The sequence below is a fragment of the Echinops telfairi genome, unplaced genomic scaffold (genome assembly GCF_000313985.2).
Source record: "Echinops telfairi isolate 266 unplaced genomic scaffold, ASM31398v2 ScPeMD7_18;HRSCAF=68, whole genome shotgun sequence".
Lineage (NCBI taxonomy): Eukaryota > Metazoa > Chordata > Mammalia > Afrosoricida > Tenrecidae > Echinops > Echinops telfairi.
The window spans coordinates 34,074,820-34,088,589 of record NW_022103915.1 but is presented as its reverse complement, the minus strand read 5'-3'; the positions used below and the strand labels follow the sequence as shown (position 1 = coordinate 34,088,589).

The following is a 13,770-nucleotide window of genomic DNA, read 5'->3' as shown; positions in this document are numbered from 1 at the left end:
CAGACCAAGCACATCTGAGATGGGTCCTTTCCTGCACCTTACATTGCTCCAGTTACTCTCCCTTTAGTCTGGAGGTTCGGAAGCTGTGTGAGACAAACCATCTCGTGTCACATGTCACACCTTCCTGGGTGTCCTTCTCCCTGAGGGGTTGCCCTTATTATTTGATAGGACTGGCTGAATCATTTGTGAATGAGTGTGCAGACAGAACTGAATGAGCTATTTTTATCATGCACACAGGTACCTGATCGGATAGCTGCAGCTCGTTCCAGAAACATCCCTGTGGTGTGATTGAAACCCGCTGGCTTACAGGTAAGAGAAGCCAAATTTAGTTTTGTAGTTTTGTCTGCCTGTGATGGCATGGGTGCTGTGGTTTCATCGTGTGAGTGATTGATTCCAAATGATTCCTTGTTTTCTTTCCTCTTCCTTTAAAGTATCGGGACCCGGGGAAGAGAAGAGTGCCTTGCTTGCACTGCACCTGTGCCTTGTTTAAAATTGGCGGGGTGGGAGTGACACACACACACACACACACACACACACACACACACACACATCTATTTACGGTGTTGTTGTGACCACGAGACAGAAATTGGTATGGTTTTGTGACTGTTTGTTTCTCTTAAGTTGTGGCCTTTCGGTATTCCCCAACCATTCAGGAAAGATTTTTCGTGTAATTATAATGCTGCACCAGTCGTGTTATTTAGCATTCACAGTAATTCTGTGAGATACTGACGGGCATCCTAACGCTGGACTAAATGTCCCTGGGTGGCACTAGGAATTTGTCACTCGGTTATTTGTTAGAAGTCTGACAGCTTTGACTCATGCAGCAGTGCCTCAGCAGACTGCCCTGAAAGGTCACAACCTTGAGAACCTGTGCAGCCAGTCCAGTCTGTGCACACGGGCTCTCTGTGGGCTGCCACCATCAGCAACGACGACTCAGGCTCAGTGGGCTCCATGAAGTCACACAGCTGTTCTGTGATGAACTCTGATTGGCACCCACTTCTCTTGGATGCCTCCGCCATCGTGCTACCTTGTTGGCCTTTCCTGTTTTCCCATATATTTGTTCCTGTTACCGTCCATCTTACAGTGGAAGAGCACATGCTCAGGTTGGCTTAAATAGCATGCTTTTGGTGGCTGTTAGTAATCCCCACTCTGATGTCCATATAACTACAAGGGCATGGAACGTGGAACATGGACCGTGGACTGTGGAACATGGAACATGGAACATGGATTGTGAAAAGCAGCCTTATGAACAACGAGTGAGGATCGCAAATCTCTTGAGAAAGTAAAGGCACACATTAACTGATGATCATCGTGTGTATGTGTTAGTCTGGGTAGACTAGAGAAACAAATCCACAGAAACTCATGTGTAGAAGAGAGAGTTTTATATAAAGGGCAAGCGCAATAAGAAAGGATCCCAACCCAGTGCTGTCCAAGCCCATAGGTCCAACATTAGCCCATATGTCTGACACCAATCTACAAAGTCCTCCGCCATCTGACAAAATGCATGCAATGACACCAACTGCAGGAGGAAAGCTGAATCAGTGAGCGTGTCAGCATCTCAGCGCTGGCAGGGGTCTCCACACGGCTGCTCCAGCACCCAGGGCTGCATCAGGGTAGGTCCATGTTGCTTCTCCTCAGGGATGTGTCGCAGGAAGTGAGCCTTGCCAGCGGACGCAGGGAACTGGCTAAGGCAGCTGCACCCTGGTCCGACCAACAGAGAGCCAGAGACCCGAGAACTAGAAAGGCGAGGCTCGCCCAGCCGCTGATCTCTCCGCCCTTCCCTTAATTCCACATGTTTATCACGAGGTTGGCACCATGAACCATAACTATCTCAGTGTGTTTAGATGCATTGAAAAGCTTTTTATGAACAACACATTCTTACTGTGAAAGTTAACGTCCACAAGTATATGCTAAAAACATAACCATGTCACTTTCAAGTGCGGCAACACGGCAGTGGATCCCTGTTTATTATATACTGGTCTGCCAATGCTTGTGGAGTGGGTGGTATGCTTTATGAATCCAACTGAATAGCATGTCTAGACAGAACTAAATGCATAATTATATGAAATCACAGCTTGAGAATTATGACTGGCAAACTTTAATAGTTATTGGCTACTCTGCAATTTTACAATTTCTTTGTTGGGATCACTTTTGTGTTAGTTTATTATTGTATTGTTTGTGTTATATAAAGTTTAATTTTAGCTAAAACAGAGATGGTGTACCATGTGTGATGATACAAATCCAGTTTTATAAGTAAAGCACATTTTCTCCCAAACCCTTAGCATTTTTCTTGATTTAGAGAATTGAATAAATCTAAATGAAAACTATTGCTTCCAACATTAAATTTAACTAGAAACTTTTGGAAACCAACTTAATAGGGCATCAAAAGGACCATCTTTCATCCTAGTTTCTTTTAAAAGGAGACTAACTAGCCTTGTGCACATTTTAGGGAATAGTTCAGATTCTCCTGGCCTCAGTCTGATCTTTAATCCCTGCCATCCCCCCTCTGTCTTCAAGGCTGTATGTTGTCCTCCTCCAGCTACCAAACTCTCGCTCGTTGACAGGAGAGGAATTGCCAGCATTTCTCTTCCTTATTGATCTAGCCTCTCCAAACTGGGCCCTTATAAACAAGTGCAGTGAACATTTTATTACTGAGTTTGGGAGTTCTTTATATGTGCTGGATATTGAGCTTTCTTTTTTATCTTAGGTTTACAACTGTTTTCTTCCAGTGTATAGCTTGCCTGTTTTCTTTCTTTTTTTTTAAGCATTGGCATTTGAAGACAGGCATTTTCAGTATGATGTGGTAGTTATTGCTCTCTGTGTTCTCTTACATGTCCTTCTGTAAGCTTCATGGCCTGTCATCCATCTTCAGTTGCTTTTCTTCACATGCTATATCATTGACACCCAGTCAGAAACATCTAGAGCTTAACCTCCACTTTGGTAAGGACTTTGGCAGTCTGAGAATCTGTAATTGGTTCTAGAACATTATGTGTAGCAGTAGATTGGGTTAGAATTTTGGAACCGCTTGAAGGAGGAACATGAGGAAGATAAAGGTTAGTTCATACCTGTCTAGTGTTTTGGTCAAAATATTTTTGAGACATACCTCCATGTTTGGGATGAAACTGTTGTCAGTCCTAATGAGTGCTCTTCGAGTAACTGGGTTCATTTCCAGAATCGGGCCAACGGAATGGACTGCAGAACAAGACTGTAGTAAAAGGCTTTATCAGTAGAGATGCTGGGTTTCTACTCAAGTGTTCTGTGAAGCTGACCGGTACAATTTGCCTGATAAGTCAGGAGGCTTGCCATGTTGCAATAAGAAGTTGAATTGAAAGAATCAGATTGAGTCAGCTAACTATGTTACCCTCGCCTAAACAAGTCTTATGGTTAGATACATTGTGGGTCTCAAAGTAGCTGTACAATTCCACCAGGGTTCTTCCTTATTTCTAGCATCTTGGCTCTGTCCCCTGACGCTGCTGTGAGAGCACCACTAACAGCCTCTGAGGCGAAAGGAAACTTGAAATACCACTCAGTGGTCTGTATTCTGGGTGTTACCTGCTGCAAGTGTTGCGTTTCCCCACACTATGCCACGTGAAAGGGGCAGGTTCAGAAATGTTCTCAGTCATGCCTCTGAGCGTGCTTAGTGGGGGAAACTCACTTCTTCGGGAGTCTGAACATGTGGCTTCTCCTCTCAGGTGCTGGAGTTGAATTTACTACTCCAGCCAGCTGGTGACCCAGTCACTTCTTCACGGGCACTGAGCACTTTAAGAGGAGAGAGGAGGTGTTGACATGGACTAGATGTGAGTCTGTCCTGCTCCAGAGAGTCAGATGAGCAGGACAGAAAGAAGCCAGCGTTCCTCTCGAAGGACTCCCTCAGAATGGATGCTTGAACTCATTTTTAACTTGCCACCTGTGGGGGGAAGGCTGTCCCTGTTTTCTTGTTTGTTTGTTTTCTGACCGGTCACACGAACAAACCCAGTTAGGACTGAGAGGCTCGGGGGGAGTGATGCTAGTGCCACCTCCGAGGCAGTGTTGTCCTTGCGACACACTGCGCCACAGTCGGTGCAAATAGCAGGGAAAACTGGCCAGGCTCAGAGTACGCTTTCAAAGCGGAGCTCTCACCAAGGAAACATGAACTGTCGTCGATAACTCGCAAGGAAAGTAGGGCAGTTCCCAGGCTGCTCTTTATGTGCAGGGATAAACAGCAGCACTGAAGAACCGTGCTGAAGACAGCAGTCACAATTCACTGTGCTCTGATCGTATCCCTTTAGGAGGGTGATGTGACATTTGTTTTGTGACCTAAAATTCTGGTTTAAAGTGGAGGTTTTAGTAGCATCATAGGCAAAATTCAGTACTCTGTGTTCGCCGCTGGTTCTGATCAACAGGGATCACAGTGGATCTGCTTCCAGTTTCTCAAGCATGGCGACCGGCTGGCGTTCACGAATGACTGTTTGCCAAGAAGCCACTCAGATGGAATGGCCTTAGATATCTTGTCCTTTCAGTATGTTTGATAGCAGTTCTCTCTTTCATAGCCTCCTCGATGAATTGAAATCAGTCATGCCACATGGTGGTTTTGAGCTACAAATCAGTTAATAAGTCTAGTATTCAATGATTTTAGGGCAACATAGATTAGTCTCTTAACACAGAGGTTTTAGAACATTTCCATAGAAAAAATTGCCCTGACTGCTTGGAACAACACCTTTAATTGCCATGTGAAATCAGCAGTTCCCTTCATTCCCATTTCAGCGAGCAGATTTATGTTGGCATTAATTACTGTTGGTTGTCGATAGGAGATGCTTTGAGCCAACATGGTATGTGCGTGGGTTTTACAAATGCACCGTTGGGTGTTGCATTGCTCAAGCGGGTGCTAATATTTATAAGTGAAGAGCCCTCTTGGCTGTGCAGATTTACCAGATTATGTAAACCTAGCACTGTTTACTTGGATATTTGTACATTAATAAGTTTAGGAAGAAATTGATCTCCGAGGAAGCGTTAATCATCCACGATTTTGTTTGATCAGAGGATGGCACTGCCGTTCCGTATTGTGTAATCGTAAAATAGCTTGTTTTGTTGAGTTTAGTGCCAAGAGCAGATGCACTGCCTAGTCTCACAGCATGCTGAGCCTAAATCTGAGTGCATTATTTAGAACTATGCTCAAATGTTGGTATTCTTTTACAAAGTAATTGCATGTTTCAGGCGATTAAAAACTTCTGGACGGGGATCTTGGGAATGGTGTCGCATGTCATTAATGTCTCTGAACTGCATGCTGGAGCGAGGTCAAAACGGGGGAACTTGTGTATATTTCCCCACCGTGAACAATTTTAAAGGAAAGTGATTGCGTTTGCATCAGATCACATTTCCCCACAAAAAGTATGTGATCGCTGACCTAGCGTATAGACCGTGTTATGCATGGAGGTGTAGTGCTTAACTCTATAACCAGTCTCCCCGGCTTCAAGTTTTGCTTCTATCCTTACCAGCTCTTTGACCTTGGGCATACTGGGCTACTAACTGTAAGGTCAGCAGTGTGACCACCAGCCACTCTTGTGATGAGAGAAAATGAGGCTTTCTACTCCTCCTGTAAAGAGTTTTTTTTTTTTTTTTTTTTAAACAATCATTGTATTGGGGGCTCGTACAACTCTTATCACAATGCATCCATCCATCCATTGGGTCAAGCACATTTGTACATTTGTTGCCATCATCATTTTCAAAACATTTGCTTTCTGCTTGAGCCCTTGGTAAGAGTTGTTGTTCTTGTAAGGGAATGGAAGGGATATATTGGAAAGAATAAGATATCAATACAAATACTTGAAAAAAAAGCGAAAGGAAAAAAACAGCAGCGAAATTTAAATGGAATGAAGGAAAACAGTTGTTTTTGTTAAGTGCCATCAAGTCTGTTCGGACTCAGCCACCCGATGTGTAAGAGACCAAAACCTGCCCAGTCCTGTGCCACCCTGTATGAGCCCATTGCTGCAGCCACTCTGCCAGTCCTTCTTGCCGAGGGCCTTCCTCTGTTTTGCTGCCCCTCCGCTTTACCAAGCCTGATGTCCTTGTCTAGCGGCAGGTCTCCTGATGATAACATGTCCACAGTACATGAGACGAAGTCTGGCCAGTAAGAGTCTGGCTGTACATTTTCCAAGACAGGTCTGTCGGTTCGTTAGGCAGTCTGGTCCTCCGATACTCTCTGCCTTCTCCACGGTTCAAACGCATCAGTTCTGCTTCAGTCTTCCTTACTCAGTGTCTAACTTGCGCACGCCCCTGAGACGAGTCTCTGTGTTAGAGGGCCACTAGGAGTTGGAATTAGCCCGATAAGAGTGGGTTTAGTTAGAGAGTTTGGGTTCTCTGCTTTAATTCCCGCCTTTGTAAAATGGGAGCAGCCAGGATAATAGTTTGCACTTTGCAGGGCTTGCTGTGAGAATTGCATAAACTCCTACAAATAAAGTGCTTAAAATTGTGCCTGGCACCTAAGGATGAATAAGCAAGGTTATAAAAGGCGAAACAGGTGAACAGGGCCTTATCTTGCAATCAGTTTGGTTCTTTTAAAATATGATTTCCTCCCTGGCCGGGGATATTTATCGAGTGACATCGGTGATGACAGTTGTTCTGGGCTCTCTGGGCCGTGGAGAAGAAACAAAAGGCCTGGTCCCTCCTTAAAAGCTTGAATCATGTTTAAATGCATGCCCAGATGGAGACACATGCAAATGAAAATGTGATCTTTAGCCATGTCGATGTGAAAGCAGATGAGATACAGATGGATAAAAGGTAAATTTCATCTTGGAAACAAATCCCTTGGCATCAGTTTGATCCTGACTCGTGGTGATCCTGTAGGACCCAGTAGAACTGCCCCTGAGTTTCTGAGGGTGTAACTTTCTGGGAGGAGCGAGTCTGTGAGAAACGTGGAGCCTGGTGTACTACCTGGGGAGACGTTTATGAAGCTAATGGGAGAGCACGGTTTGTTCACTTCTTAGTTGTTTCTAGTACAGCCTGCTAGGCAGAGCTTGGAGTCAAGCGCTGGACGGGGTTGCTCAGGTGGAGCTCAGGTGAACAGGGAAGGAACTGAGGGGACACCTGGCTTAAACTGACCTCGTTGGCCAGGCTGACCCTGTGCCGATGGCAGCAGTCCAGGTGGGAGGAGGGGAGGCCCTTATGCAGGGTCAAGGAAGCTTAGTGAAGAGATCAGAGAGATCAGTAAACATCTTACTATTGTGATTGGAGGAGGGAAGTGATAAAATCTGTGAGGTGACATTTCTTCACGCCTGTGGGAAGTTTACCTTGGGGAGCTTTCTGGGTGGAGCTTTGAGGTGGTTATGTTTTATGAAGAATCTCTGAACAGTAAACATGAACTGGATGGTAATTACCAAATTACAGGCACCATCTATTCTCCTCTGTCTGGACTGGAAAATTACAAGTTGGTTCTGGCCGGGAAGGGTTCGTAAAAGAATGAAGTACCACCACCATCAGCCGCAGACCGCCCTCCTACGACTCTGGGACTTTGCATGTGCGCAGTGTGGCTCGTAGTGTGTCGGTCTACGCCAGAGTACCGCCTCCCGACCGGCCCGAGTGGGAGAAACAGCGTCCCGCAGAGAGATGCAGTGCGTCACTCTGGAACCAGGCTTCCTGGGCATTGCAGGAAGCTCCTTGTGTACTTGCGGGAGAGGGGGGACCCTTGTGCATCAGCAGAGGGCACATGAAGGACGCTGCCTCTGGTCCTGGCTCTGTATGAGCGGCCGTACCATACAAGGTAGTTTATGGCAACTGTCTGGTCTCGAGCTGCATCTGTCAGATGAAGACGTTGAGGTAATGGTCTGCTGGCTATTCCCAAGAGTCCAGATTGCTTATTTTAAAGGGGATGAGACCATTTTCACCAGTCTTCCAGTTAGTTACACTTGGAAAGCTTCTCAGAGCAGCCTGTCGTCTTCAGGAACTCTTTTCAGCCAGCGGTTCCTGGGAGGGCCGGGCCTCCCGTGTACCATTTAGTTTGGGGCGTGGGTTTACTGCGGTGACTAAGGCAAGGTCCCTGCCCTCCCAGTGCTTACACTTTAAAGAGAGGAGACAGAACAAATGAGAAGGGTGTGTGTGTGTGTGACCAGGGACCCCTGCTGGTGCAGTGGGTGACACAGCGGCTTGTAAACCACTAGGCTGGCAGTGTGTGTGTGTGTGTGTGTTTTGCAGTGGGTGACACAGCGGCTTGTAAACCACTGGGCTGGCAGTGTGTGTGTGTGTGTGTGTGTGTTTTGCAGTGGGTGACACAGCGGCTTGTAAACCACTGGGCTGGCAGTCTGAAAGGACCAGCGCCGGCCAGGGAGACCATGAGGCTCTCTGCTCCCTTAGAGGTTTCTGGCCTCAGAAACTCCAAAGTGGGCAGCCTCTGCTCTGTCCTTTGGGAATCGACTCGGTGGCAGAGGGTTTGGAAGGTGCCCTGGTGATTCTGTTGGGGACGTGGTGGACCGCCAAATTCAAGGGCAGTGGCTGGCTGGGCCTGGTGGCTGACAGGGATACAATTGTGGATGGAAAAAGACAAAGACGACTTACTTTAGCCTTTTGGCCTCAGTGGCTGTGTGATTGAGGCGGTGGTGACGACAGCTTGTCGGGCAGAGAGCTGTTTTAGAGCTTTAAAGTCGAGAGCCTTTGAGAGATAGCTGATATTTGCAACTGTTGGCCTGGCTGAGGCCACCTGACAAGGGATTCCCAAGGGAGGCAGGTTGAAGCCCAAGCCCTGGGCCCCACTTTGAGAGGCCGGAGGCAGTTCAGAGATGACTTGCTACCATGGCCATGGTGACTAAGGAGCACTGGTGGTACAAGTTTACCGTCTGGGAAATCCTGTGAAGGCAGTTCTCCTCCGTCCAGTGGACCCCGCACCAGTAGGAATCCAATCAGTGACAGGGGCTTGGCTTGTAGTGCTGTTACTAAGGGTTATTAAATGCCTTTTAATGTGACAAAGATGAGGCTTTCTATTTCAGTGGAGTCACAGTCTTGGAACCCTACGGGGACAGTTCGCCTTTGCGCTGTAGCAGGGGTTCTCCACCTTCCTAATGCCGAGACCCTTTCATACAGGTCCTCATGTGGTGGTGACCCCAACCACAAAATTATCTTCGTTGCTACTGCATAGCTGTCATTTTGCTACTGTTAGGAATTGGGCAACCCCTATGAAAGTGTCCTTTGACCCCCCCCCCCAAAGGGGTCACGACCCACAGGTGAAAACCGCTGTTCTGCAGGGTCACTGAGTCTGAACAGCCTCAATGGCAGCGAGTCCTTAGAACAGACTCAGTGCCTGGAGTTGAGCACCGGCCTGCGCTGACTCCACTTCCCTCACTCCTCGGTCAAGGGCACGCATGCCTGTGGCCGTGCACTCGGGCCCTCTGTGCCATTGGTTTAAGTTGAATGTTGATCCTGAGTTGGTTTTATTTTTAAGAGAGCCCATTTTTGTCAGTATTTCTTGGATTGTACTTCTGTAATTAAAATTTTATACACACATTAAATCCCAGAATTTTTTCCCTACAAAAACAAGGAAATAGTTTGGAAAGCCTCTGTTACAGATTGAATTGTATCCCTCTGAATTGTATCTGAAAGCACCATGGACTAACAAACAGATCTGTCTTGGAAGAAGTACAGCCAGGAAGCTCCTTGGAAGCAAGGGTGGCGAGACTTCATCTCATGTACTTTGGACATGTTGTAGGAGAGACCAATCCTTGGAAAAGGACATCGTGCTTGATGACGTAGAACATCGAAAAAGAGGAAGATAGCTCTTGGATTGTTTCTTGATATGAAAAGCAATTTTATAATATGTACCAAGAGCAATAAATTTCTTTACTGTCCTAGCATACCTCTTCTAGGACCCCATTCTGTGGAAATACTTTTTTAAAAATTCAGAAAATTTATGTCCAAGGATGTCTATAAGTTTAGCATTTGTACCATGTGAATTGACTATCCTACACATTAAACAGTGCTAAAAATGGTTAAATTGTGGGTTGAACATATAGTGGACAATGATAGAATTATTAAATGTGATGTTTGAAGAACATTTAGCAGTATAGATAAATTTGTACAGTAAACTATTAAATTAAAAAAGATATAAACATTTTATATGGTCTGATAACAGTTTTTAAAACACCATGATTTTAATAAGATTTAATCTCTAGATTATGGAATTATGGATATTTGGATGCATATCTTATACTTGGTGCTCTACATTTCTACTGTAATCAGATAATTTTATATTTGTGTGGAGGACTTGAGGCACTTGCTGATGGAGACCCAGGATTGTTGCCTTAAGTATGGCTTACAACTTAATGTAAAGAAGACCCAAATCCTCACAACTGGGACCAATCATGATAAATGGATAAAAGATTGAAGCTGTCAAGGATATCATCTTGCTTGGATCCACAATCAATGCTCATGAAAGCAGCAGTCGGGATCAAAAGATACACTGCATTGGGTAAATCCACTGCACAAGACCTCTTTAGAGTGTTGAAAAGCGTAGATGTTACTTTGAGGACTAACGTGCGCTTGACCCCAGCCATGGTATTGTCAGTGGCCACATATGCAGTGAAAGTTGAATAAGGGATACTGAAGAATCACTGCGTTTGAATTATGGAGAATATTGGAAAGTAAGGAAAGCCCGCTAGGAGCTGGACTGACAGAGTGGCTGCAGCAATGGGTTCAAGCCTAAGAGCAGTGATGAGGGTGGCCCAGGACGGTGAGGGGGCAGTGTTTCATTCTCTAGGGTTGCTGTGGGTCGAAGCCTACTGCATGGCACTTCACAACAGCACGTTCATGATCATGGAGAAACGCAAACTCCAAAGAAGAGGCCTTTTGACTGGTTTCTGTAGAGGCAGGCTGGTGCTTCATAGACTCACTTACTGGGAGAAAACATGAATGAAAACTGTAAACATCACTTTTCATCTTTATCATACCTATTATTTATAGTCAAATATGTGAACAAAAGGACCTTTATTTAGTTTAATATTTACATCGAAGCTCTAAAAAGTTTGTGGATAAATGGCATTTGAAAGATAGTGAAATATGTAGACGAACTTTTAGAAGCCCCCTGGTACATGAAGTAATTCCCCCCTGTGTAATAAAGAAGATGATTACAACACTGGAGGCATTCAGTCACCTATGCCAAGGAATTTGGAGGCCTCTGACCATAAATAGCAGTGCATCTTGATGGCATGCCTGATCAATTTCAGGCGGAAGGCGTTGGTGTAATTTTTCAATGAATCCCCACTAGTGTTAGTGGTTGAAGAACACTTGCATTGACTGTACTTCTTTGTATGCCGGGATAGACAGTGTCCTGTCACCGACAGCAGTGCACCTCAAGATAGTTCTGGAAATGTCCTTTTGGATGATGAACGCAACACTGCTCCTTCTTGAATCCGTCATTCCTGGCATAGTAAACCACACGATATTTTAATTCAAAATGGCCAACACAAATCCTTTCCAGCTCACATGCCCAGGATATCGATCTTTATTCGTTCCATTTCATTTTTAAGCACTGTCAATTTTCCTAGATTCATATACTTCATACATTCCAAATGCCAATTGATGTTGGCAACTGTTCCTTCTCACTTTGAATGGGGCTCTTTATGGGCCACCAGCAAATAAGGCACTTTACTGAGCACTTAACAACCCCTGCGCGCTTTTCCCGGTCCACATCCTTATGCTGGACTCTACTGTGAGCAGACAGCTGTGCCTCAGTTCTCGGGTGAGGGCCTTCTGACCTCAGGGGCTCCTCTTCTGGCATGCTCTTGGACAGTGTTCTGCTATTGATCATTAAGTCCTCAGTATGTGGCCGTGCTTCTGTGCGATCCGTAAGGTTTGCAGTGGGTAATTAATTACGCTGCAGTGGGTAATTAATTACGCAGCAGTGGAGAACCTATCCCTTCTTTGTAATCTGCTTTTAGTCCAGAAGTGCTGCTGACACCTGTTCACTTTTGTGAGACCCTACAGGTATTTGAAACCCCAGTGACAGAGCTTCCAGCATCACAACAACACACAAACCACCACAGTGTGACAAGCTGACAAATCCTATACAAAATTAAACACAAAAAAGTTACCCTGCTTCCAAACAAGATCACCTTCAAAGGTATTAGGTTTAGGATTGAAGTTTCTCTCTTTTGGGCATAACCACCTGGAACTGCGGAATTACTTTTGGATAGAACATAGATTAATATAATTGAGGTATAAGGTTTTCTGTGAAGAGGAAGGTGATTTTGGGCCTGCTATTTGGAGTAACAGTACTTTTAAAATCCCAGAACTGCTAAGGGGTGTGGTCAGAGGGATGGAAGAAAAGGCGATCTGGGAGCAGAAGGATTGTAAGAAGCCCAGTGCTGTTGGCGTGCAGAAAGAAAAACATTAGATCTCTTGGTAAGCTATTCTAAGAACGTTGACATGGGTGCCCTTGTTGGGCTCTGTGTCGGGTGCCAGGGGTCCCATTTGGAGCCATTAGAGGTGCAGAGGGACCCATGTTGCTTCTCTGCTTGCAGCCTGTCGGGTTTATCCAGTGGATTCACAGATTTCACACACAAAAAGCACATAGAACTGCCTGAAGACAGCTTTCTGCACAAACCATGGGCTGAAGGTAACACCGATGATACAAACCCAAATGAACCATAGAAAGTTGGCAGAGCGGGGACTTCTACAAGCTCTTATCCATTTTGACATTACCTCAAAAGCAGTATTACCTGAGAACAGGCTGCATTTCCTTTTGCGGTGATGGTGCGGTAACAGGTGGAGGAGATGGCCCGATGCCCAGGATGCCTAGTGTGTTATGTGGCTCTCAGTAGGGCAGCAAAAAATTCTCCCTGGGAGTTGTAGTCCTTTTCATGTAGTTTTATTTTTTCATAGTCAATTCTTTTCAACAACCACTTATTTTATATCTCTTCATGTGCCTTGCCACTGGGCTAGGGTGATGAAGCACCGTCTAAAATTACAGCATGCACCGACATTAGAGAATATGAACTTATAGCTAATAGGATTTTGTGGGTAATCTCTGCACGACCCTATTACTGCCCGGACGAGGACTTCAGGGCATTCCCCACCCTGTAGCTCATTCATTCCCCTCTGTCAGTGCCAAGGAACTAAAGATTCCCTCCCCCGCCCCTTTGGCTTCAGCAGATTCCCCCGATGCTCCCCTGTTTCCCTTTCTTCATAATCTCATTCTTAGTCCAGATTTCTAACTGTTACCATTGCTGATGTTTTCCAGCTTTTGAGGGGGTCAGGGGCTGGGGGTGGGGAAACAAAGTATATTTGAGGCGTTAAAGTCATGTAATATGAATGAATTTTCCTCTCAGACAATTTTTAAAAAATGTTTTGTGAAATTCTATGTATTGAATTTACTTTGGATGGAGAATGTCTTTGCTGGCCACTAAGAATAATAGAAGCAATGGCATCCTAGGCACTGCTGTGGCAGTGTGTGGCACTGCCGTCACTTTTGACACCTAGCAAACAGCAGTACCCCTGCCCATTAGAGTCAGACTCAGCACCGTTCAGCCAGCACCATTATTTTTCAGTGCACATCTGACAGAACGCCAAGACGTACCACCCTCTGAAGGCTGCAGTAGCGTACACTTGAGGTGTGCAATAGTGCTGTCCACGCAGGCTTAGCACACCTGCTCCTGTGCGTGTTCTCACGCCGGTGTAGAAGTAGAGAAGTGGCGCTCATGACAGTGTTCTCAGGCCAGTGTAGAAGTCGAGAAGTGGCCGTGATCACAGTGTTCTCAGGCCGGTGTAGAAGTCGAGAAGTGGCCGTGATCACAGTGTTCTCAGGCCGGTGTA

The 13,770-nt window shown here is 45.6% G+C and overlaps 1 protein-coding gene across 1 annotated transcript in view; it reads left to right on the top strand.

The window, feature by feature from the left end:
- The first annotated feature begins 237 nt into the window (after nt 1-237).
- The window catches only part of SIPA1L1 (signal induced proliferation associated 1 like 1), a 255,603-nt gene continuing 242,070 nt past the window's right edge, over nt 238-13,770 (top strand). The window contains exon 1 of the mRNA XM_045288187.1: nt 238-309. The gene's annotated coding sequence lies outside the window, so the exon portion shown is untranslated. The remainder of the gene's footprint in view (nt 310-13,770) is intronic.